The following is a 9,782-nucleotide window of genomic DNA, read 5'->3' as shown; positions in this document are numbered from 1 at the left end:
TAATCGTGAATTTGGTGTCAGCAAAGATATTACAATACTGAATATCAAATTTGCTGACTTCACTGACAGTATATGTTTCGTCTGACCTTTACTTTGCATTAACAGCTCCAATAATGCCAGTTCTTTAAACAATGGACTGAATTTCAGTAGTCTCTTCCCATGTTTTAACATTACTCAAGCAGACTATTACTGATGTTTCTCTATCACTTGCTTGATTCATACTGCTGCGATGGCCAAGTGGTTTAGCTTTTAAATGAACTCCAGTGTTGTCTCCCCATACAGTTTTTACAACTGCTTCTGCATATAACATTGACAAACCAGTCTTTATTTGTAAAATAGCATTGGTGACAAAGTATTGATGAAGTGCTTAATGCATAGGCACCTCCTTCTAGTTCAAAGTGCTCAGAATATGTATTCACTTGAAAAACAGTTCAAATAAAATCCCTTAGGTAGACAGTCTCGTCTTTACAGAAGTAAAATTGACAGAATGAGATAACCGACTGGTTAAGGCCTGGTAGTTAACATAGCAACCTGTGATGGCGAGTGGTTAGAGCGCATTGGACTTGAAATCAATGGGAATGCTCCCCGCGCAGGTTCGAACCCTGCTCACAGCAATATAAACTATATGTATTTTTACATATCACTTGAAGTACAGAGCTTGATATGGATAATGTGCTTAATCCGTGGACTTGTCCTTTGTTTCAGGTGCTCAGAATATATATTGATGTCTGTTTCCAAATCCCAATCCCTTACTTGTATTCCAACAGCTGCAATGGCAGAGGTTCTTCAGAGCGTTGAGGACCTGAATTTCAATGTCTCCCCACCCATCTATTACCTTGCTCGAAGCATATAGCCCAATGCTGCTTTCTCCTCCATCACTTTTCCTTAGATTCCCACTGGCAGAAAGTAGGCTCTTCCATGTGTCCTTAGTCATTTTAGAGGTAATGGACAGGAGCAGATAACGGACTGGTTAAGAAACATCTCGTATAGGAGAAGCTGTGATGGCAGAAAGTTAAGGCGTTGGTTCGAAAATCCAATGGGGTCTCCCGCGCAGGTTCGAACCCTGCTCACAGCGCTTTTGACAAAACGGTCTTTATTTGCAACATGTCACTGGGGAGGATGATAATGTCCTAATCCGTGGACTTGTCCTTTTGATTCAGGTGCTCAGAGTATATCTTCCAAGACAAAGAGTTAAACAGGCTCTTAAATGATCTTCTTCTGGTTGTGAGATAGTCGAGCTATTGGAAGGACTGCAAGAGATAACAGAAAAGTATGATGGCATGAAGTGGTTCAGCTTTGAACATGAAATCAATATTGTCTTCTTGCGCAGGGTTGAAATCTGTTAGCAGTTCTATGACAAACCAGTATTTTTTAACATATCCTTGGTGACTTGTCTGGATAATCTCTTTTAAGACATGGACTTGTCAGTGATTCAAGTACTCAGAATACTTTTGTCTTTGTAGGCTAATTGAGAAAGTTGTGATGGCAGTGGTTAATACGTGATTTGACGTAATAAGATCAATATGTCGGGCCATCAAGTTTGCCATTTTCAAACCAATGATGTCTGTTTCCAAATCCAAACCTTCTTGCATTCCAACAGCTGCAATGGCCGATTCTCTTTAGACGATTGGACCCTGAATTCCTAATGGGGTCTATACCCATCTTTTAACATTACTGAGGCAGATAACCCATGTTTTCTCCTCATCACTTTGGCAGACTCATCTGCTGCTGCGTGAAAAGTGGTTTAAGCTTTAAATGAACTCCAGTGTTGTCTCCCCATACAGTTTTACAACTGCTTGCATCGCATTGACAAACCAGTCTTTATTTATACATCAGCATGTTGGCACCAAATATTGATGAAGTGCTTAATGCATGAACTTGCTCCTTTGATTCAGTGCTCAGAATATGTATTCCTTAAGAGCAGTTCAAATAAATCTTAAGTGTGAACCAGTCTCGTCTTTACAGAAGTAAAATTGACAGAATGGCTGGAATGTCAATCGACTGTGATTCATTACAGTGATCACTTACAACAAAGCTGTGATGGCAAGGTGGTTAAGGCGTTGGACTTGAAATCCAATGGGGTCTCCAGCACAGGATTTCGAACCCTGCTCACAGTCTATTCACCATTTATTTTTTACATATCTTAGTGACTTGATGTGGATAATGCAGCAATCAATGGACTTATCCTTTGATTCAGGTGCTCAGAATATCTATATTGATGTCTGTTTCCAAATCCCAATCCCCCACCACCCATATTATGTTCTGTGGCCCGAGTTCACTGGCGTTGTGGACCCTGAATTTCTAATGGGTCTCCCACCCATGTATTCTTACTTTGCTCGAGCATATAAGCCCAATGCTGCTTTCTCCTCCTCACTTTCTTGGATTCCACTGCTTGAAAGTAGGCTCTTCAATAGTGATAATATGGTCATTTAGAGGTAAAATGGACAAGAACGAGATAACGGACTGGTTAAGGCATCTTAGGTAAAGGCTGTGATGGCCGAGGGGTTAAAGGCGTTGGATTAAATCCAGCCGAGGTCCTCCCAGCATGAGTTCGAACCCATCTCCCCAACTTTGACAAACCAGTCACTGTTGCAACATGTCATGGGAGGTTAGTGGATAATCAGCAATCAATGGACTTGTCTTTAGTTCAGAGTCTCAAATTATATCCCAAATAAGGAACAAACAGGCTCTTCAGACAGATCCTTCTGGTTGTGAGATAGTCGAGCTGTTAAGGACTGCAAGATAACAGAAAATTATGATGGCAGAGTGGTTAAGGCTTTGGACTTGAAATCCAATGTTGTCTTCTTGCGCAGGGTTGAAATCTGTTGGCAGTTCTATGACAAACCAGTACTATATCATAGTGACTTGATGGATAATCTCTTTAAGATGAGCTGTCAGTAGTTCAGTACTCAAAATACTTTGTCTTTGTGTAGTAAATTGAAAGTTATGATGGCAGTGGTTAATATATACATGATTTGGCGTAATAAGATCAATATGTAAGACATCAATTTGCCATTTCACACAATAGTCTCTGTTTTAATCCCAGGCCATGCTTGCATTCAACTGGCTACATTATTTGGTCTTTAAGCGTTGGGCCTGAATTTAATAGGAGGTCGCCACCATGTTTATAACATTCTCAGGCGAATAGCCCACTTGTTCTTTCTCACTCATCACTTTGTAGATTCATGCTGCTTACGATGGCCAAGTGGTTTCAGCTTTACAATAGAACACTCAGTGTTGTCTCCCATGGATTTTTACAACTGCTTGCATCGCATTGACAAACCAGTCTTTATTTGTAAAATAGCATTGGTTACTTGATAGTAGAAGTAACCCAATGCATAGACTTATCCTTTGATTAAATTATAAGAATATGTATTCCTTGAAAAACAGTTCAAATAGGCTCTTCAATGAGCAGTCAATCTTTGAAGTAAAATTGACGAAATGAGATAAATCGACTGGTTAAGCCTGTAGTCAACTTTAACCAAGCTGTGATGGCGAGTAGTTAAGCGTTGGACTTGAAATCTGTGTGGGAGTCTCCAGCGCAGTTTGAACCTTGCTCACAGCGCTATGACTAACCATTTTTTTTTACATATCCTTGAGTGACTTGATATGGATAATGTGCTTAATCCATGTGGACTTGTCCTTTGATTCAAGTGCTCAGAATATGTTGTCTCTGTTTCCAAATCCCAATCCCCCTTACTTGTATTCCAACAGCTGCAATGGCAGTTCTTTGAACGTTGGATTTCGTTCAATAGGTCTCCCACCTGTCTTACCTTGCTCAACCTCATAGCCAATCACTACTTTCTCTCATCACTGCTTAGATTCCAACATAGCAAAAGTAGGCTCTTCAATAATAAATAATAGATATTTAGAGGTAAAATGGACAAACGAGATAGCCGGACTGGTTGAGCATGTAGGTAACAGGAGAAGCTGTGATGGCCGAGAGGTTAAGGCGTTGGTTGAGAATCAATGGGGTCTCCCCACGCAAGTTCGAACCTGCTCACGGCACAGCAAACTGATCTTTTGCAACCTGTCGTTTGGGCGATTAGAGTATGGATAATGTCTCACTTAATGTGTTTGGACCTATTTTGATTAAAGTACTCGAGTATATCTTCAAAATAGCAAGAGTTAAACGAATATTAAATTGGATCTTCTGGTTGTGAGATAGTCGAGCGTATTACAGGACTGCAAGATAAAGAAAATTTTGGTAGTGGCAGAGTGGTTCAAGCTGGACTTGATAATGTTGTCTTCCTGCTTGGGGTTAAATCTCATTCATGATTTCATAATAAACCAGTATTTTGAACATATCCTTAGTGACTTAATGGATAATCTCTTGAAGACATGGACTTGTCCAGTGATTCAGTACTCAAGAATACTTTTGTCTTTGTGTGAAAACTAATTAGAAAAGTTATGATGGCAGCAGTGTTTATCCACAATAGTTGGCATGTAAGATCAATATATGGGGCCATCAAGTTTACCATTTTACACCAATGATCATCTCTTCCAATCCCAAACCCACTTCTTGCATTCCAACAGCTGCAATGACCGATTCTGCAAGCGTTGGACTAAGTTCAATGGGTCCCTGCATACCCATGTTTTAACATTACTCAAAGCGAATAACCCTTGTTCACCTGTCCTCATCACTTTGCTTAGATTCATACTGCTCGATGGCAAGTGGTTAGCTTTGCAATGAACTCAAATCAATTATCCCCATACAGTTTTACTTACTTGTAATTAATAAGCCGATCTTTATTTGCTAAAAATAACAGCATTGATGACTGTATTGATGAAGTGTAATATGAGCTTATCGCTGATTCAAGTGCTCAGAATATGTATTCCTTGACAGTTCAAATAGGCTCTTCAGACAATCTCGTCTTTACAGAAATGGTAGTGAGAATAGAATCAGCAGCTAGTTGCGACCTAGTAGTGTTATAACCAACTGTTGATGGCCGATGATTAAAGCGTTGGACTTGAAATCAATGGGAGTCTCAGCAAGTTAGATACCCTCCATGATATGACTAACCATGTATTTTTACACCATCCTTGACTTGATATGGATAATGTCATACTTAGTCAATGGACCATACACGGGATTCGGAGTGCTCCAGAATATATGTTTAGTCTCTGTTTTAAATCCAAATCGCAGCATATTAAACTAGCTGCAATGGTAAAGATTCTTCAGGCGTTGGACCTGAATTTCAATGGAGTCTGTCCCCACCCATGTTCTTACGCTTGCTCTAAAGCATATATGAACCAATGCTGCTTTCTCTCCATCACTTTTCCTTAGATTCCCACTGCTTGAAAAAGTAGGCTCTTCATCAACGATAATATGGTCATTTTAGAGGTAAAATGGATAAAGAACAGAGATAAACGGACGGATTCCCAGGCATCTTGGGTAACAGGAGAAGCTGTGATGGCGAAGGTTAAGGCGTTGGTTGAAATCCAGTATGGAGTCTCCCCTTGCAGATTCAAAACCCTCTCCCATGTAACACAACATTCAAGTCTTTATTTGCAACATGTCATTGATTGATATGGATAATATCCTTAAATCAAGTGGACTTGTCTAACTGATTAAATTATCAAAGTATATCTTCAAGACAAAAGATTAAACAAGCTCTAAAAACAAGATCATGTAGTTGTGAGATAGTCGAGCTGTTAAGGACTGCAAGATAACAGAAAAATTTTGATGTAGAAGTGGTTTGAGCTTTGGACGCTTGAAATCCAATATTGTCTTCTATAGGAGTTGTAAATCATTGGGTTCATGACAAACCAGTATTTTGAACATATCCTTGGTGACTTGATATGGATAATCTCTTGAAAGCATGGACTTGTCCAGTGATTCAAGTGCTCAGAGCTACTTTTGTCTTTGTGTGGAAACTAATTAGAAAGATTGTGATGGCCAGTGTTTTATCGTGATTTGGCGTAATAAGATCAATATATGGAGCATCAAGTTTACAAGCCCCACTGTGTCATCTGTTTCCAAATCCCAAACCCTTTAACACATTAACAGCTGCAATGGCCGATTCTTGACGTTGGACCTGAATTTCAATGGTCTATACCCATGTTTAACATTGCTCGAAACGACCACTTGTTCTTTCTCTCATCCTTGCTTAAGATTCTGCCTGATGGCCAGAGTGATTTCAAGCTGATGAACTCAGTATTTGTCTCCTATGGTTTTGTGTGCTTCTGTCTGTATTAAGCAGACAGTCTTTATTTTGTTTAAATAGCATTTGATGACTCCCAAATATTGGTAAATTGTCTGTGTGCTGAACTTATCTCACTTTGTGTTCAAGTCTATGAATGTGTATTCATGAGGCAGTTCTGTAAACTACCCAGTAGGCAGTTACGTGTTTGAAGTAAAATTGACAGAATGAGATAAATCGACTGGTTAAGCCCTGGTAGTCAACAGCAAAGCTGCAGTGGCCGAGTGGTTAAGGCGTTGGACTTGAAATCAATGAGTCTACTCCCAGCGCAGTTAAGACCTTACTCAGCACTCAGGCCCAACCATTTTTTTTTACATATCCTTGAGCGACTTGATATGGATAATGTGGCAATCATTGGACTTGTCCTTTGATTCAAAGTTACTCAGAATATGTAATGATGTGTTTGATCTAATCCTTGCTTGTATTCAACACTTCCCCAATAACCGAGTTCTTTAGACGTTGGACCTGAATTTCAGTAAATTCTCCCCACCCATGTTCTTACCTTGCTCAAAACATACTTAACCCCAATGCTACTTTCTCCTCATCTTCTGTGGATTCCAACTGCTTGAAAAAATGAGCTCTTCAATATGATAATAGTGTTTTGAGGTGGAAATGGACAGAAACCGAGATAAGCCGGACTGCAGATTTAAGGCATCTTGAAGTATGAGAGAAGAAGCTGTGATGGCAGAAAGTTAAAAGGCGTTGGATTTAAATCAATAGGGTCTCCAGCGCAGAGTTGAACCTGCTCACAGCGCTTTAACAAGCCAGTCTTTATTTGCAACATGTCATTGGGCGTTGATATGAATGTCTCCCTTAATCCATTGGACTTGTCCTTTGAATTCAAATTATAAAGGTATGTCTTCCAAGAATAAAAGAGTTAAACAGGCTCTTCAAAACAGATCAACTGGTTGTGAATATAATCGAAGTATTCAGGACTGCAAGATAACGAAGAAAATTTTGATGGCAGAGTGGTTAAGGCTTTGGACTTGAAGAATCAATGTTATCGCTTCTAAAGTTGAAATCTGATTAACAGTTTCTCTGCAATAAACAAATACTTTGAACATATCATGGTGACTTGATATGGATAATCTCTTGAAGACATGGACTTGTCCAGTGATTCAAGTGACTCGAAGGCATACTTTTGTCTTTGTGTAGCTTCATTGAGAAGGATTGCTTGATGGCAAAAGAGTGTTTAATGCAGATTTGGGCGTAAATAAAGATCGTCTCTCGGAGCCATCAAGTTTACCATTTTACTGTAATGTCTGTTTGCCAAATCCAAACCCGCTACTTACATTCAACAGCTGCAATAGCCGAAGAATTCACAGACGTTAGTTTCTGATTTTAATGGAGTCTCATACCATGTTTAACATTCTCAAACACGATATTGTATTGCTCATCTCTTTGTCAGATTCATACTAACAAACGTATTGGTGGTTCAAATACCGATGAATAATCGTTGTCATCTCTGCATACGGTTTTACAACTTAGCGCCACAGTGACAGAAACCAGTCTTTATTTATGATAAGCATTGGTGACTTGATAATGATCAGAAGTCCTTCATCCCACTAGACTTGTCCCTATTGATTCAAGTGCTCAGAATATGTATTCCTTGAAAAACAGTTCAAATAGGCTCTTCAGTAGACAATCTGGGTCTTTACAGAAGTAAAATTGACAGAATGAGATATGACTGGTTAAGGCCTGGTAGTTGACATAGCAAGCTGTGATGGCAGTGGTTAAGGCGTTGGACTTGAAATCAATGGGAGTCTCCAGCATAAGTTAGACTATCCCTCCCAGCAATCACAATGCTCATATTTTGTATCTTGGTAGCTTGATGGATATGTAGCCAATCAGGACTTGTCCTTTGATTCAAATTATATGATATATATTGATGTCTGTTTTAATCAATCTTACTTATATTCACATTGGCTGCAATGGCCGAGTTCTTTAGACGTTGGACCTGAATTTCATCAGGTCTCTCCCCACCCATATTCTTACACTTGTAAAACATATGACAATGCTGCTTTCTCCTCTATCCCTTTCATGAATTCCCACTGTGAAAAGTAGACTCTTCTAATAAACGATAATGAGTCATTTTAGAAAGTCCTGGACAGAGCAGAGATATGGACTGATTAAACATCTTCGTCTTTTCTGGAAAGCTGTGATAATATGAAAGAGTTCAGCGTTGGTTCAGAAGGAAATCAATGGGGTCCTCCAGCATGATTGAACCACTCCTCACAGCGCTTTGACAAACCAGTCTTTATTTGCCATATCATTGGGGTGATACTGGATAAATAATGTCTTAATCAGTGGACTTAGCTCCTTTGATTCAAGTGCTCAAGTCTGCATCTTCCAAGACAAAGGGGTTAAACAGGCTCTTCAAGAAACAGATCCTTCTGGTGTGTGAGGAATAGTCAGCTATTAAGGACCACAAAATATGAGAAAAAATTCCCAAGTGGCAGAGTGGGTTAGGCTTTGGACTTGCAATCCAATGTTGTCTTCCTGTAGGTTGAAATCTGTTAGCAGTTCTATGACAAACCAGTATTTTAGAACATATCAACCAGTGACTTGATATGGATAATCTCTTGAGGAACATGGACTTGTCAGTGATTCAAATGCTCAGAATCTTTTAATATTTGTGTAAATATTGAAAGTTGTGATGGCAGAGTGTTGTCATTGATTTGGCGTAATAGATCAATATCTTCAGACATCAAGTTTACCATTTTACACCAATGATGTCTGTTTCCAAATCCCAAACCCTTTAACCACATTAACAACTGCAATAGCCACGTTCTTTGACATTGGACCTGAATTTCAATAGGGTCTCGCCACCCATGTTTAACATTGCTTTCAGCGAATAGCCCTTGTTCTTTCTCATCATCACTTTGCTTAGATTCATACTGCTACATTGGCCAAGTGGTTTCAAAGCTTTGCAAATGAACTCCAGTGTTGTCTCCCCATACCGGATTTCTTTGCTTCACATCTGTTAAACAAATAAATCTTCTTTCTAATAGCATTGGTAGGCTGATATTGATGAAGTGTACTTAATGCATGAACTTCATTTGATTCAAGTGCTCAGAATATGTATTCCTTGAAAAACAGTTCAAATAGGCTCTTCAATGTAGACAATCTAAATCTTTGCAAGTAAAATTGACAAGAATGAGATATGTCTGATTGAGCCATAGTGATTTAACATAAGCTCTTTGATGGCAAAGTAGTTAGTGATTGTACTTAAATCCAATGGGGTCTCCCAGCGCCCAGTTTCGAACCCTGCTCACAGCGATATATTAACCAGTAATTTTTTACATATCCTTGGTGACTTGATATGGATAATGTGGCAATCCGTGGACTTGTCCTTTGATTCAAAGTGCTCAAGTCTCTCTTCGAATAAAGGGATTAACAGCTCTGGAGAACAGATCCTTCTAGTTTGTGGAATAATCGACTATTGGGACACAAGATAACAGAGACAATTTTGACCGTAGTAGTTTAAAGGCTTTGGACTTAATCCAATGTTGTCTTCTACATAGAGTTCAAGAAATCTGTTCGCAGTTCTCATGACAAACAGTATTTTTTAACATATCC

General features: G+C 39.2%; 1 non-coding gene across 1 annotated transcript; it reads left to right on the top strand.

Annotated features, from left to right (window-relative positions):
- The first annotated feature begins 995 nt into the window (after positions 1–995).
- trnaf-gaa lies at positions 996–1,075 on the top strand. The gene has a single exon. It is a non-coding gene; the product is annotated as a tRNA-Phe (tRNA).
- Positions 1,076–9,782: the final 8,707 nt, after the last annotated feature.

This window comes from Oncorhynchus gorbuscha, linkage group LG08 (assembly GCF_021184085.1).
Source record: "Oncorhynchus gorbuscha isolate QuinsamMale2020 ecotype Even-year linkage group LG08, OgorEven_v1.0, whole genome shotgun sequence".
NCBI lineage: Eukaryota > Metazoa > Chordata > Actinopteri > Salmoniformes > Salmonidae > Oncorhynchus > Oncorhynchus gorbuscha.
The sequence above is the reverse complement of the archived record's forward strand: the minus strand, read 5'-3'. Positions and strand labels throughout refer to the sequence as shown.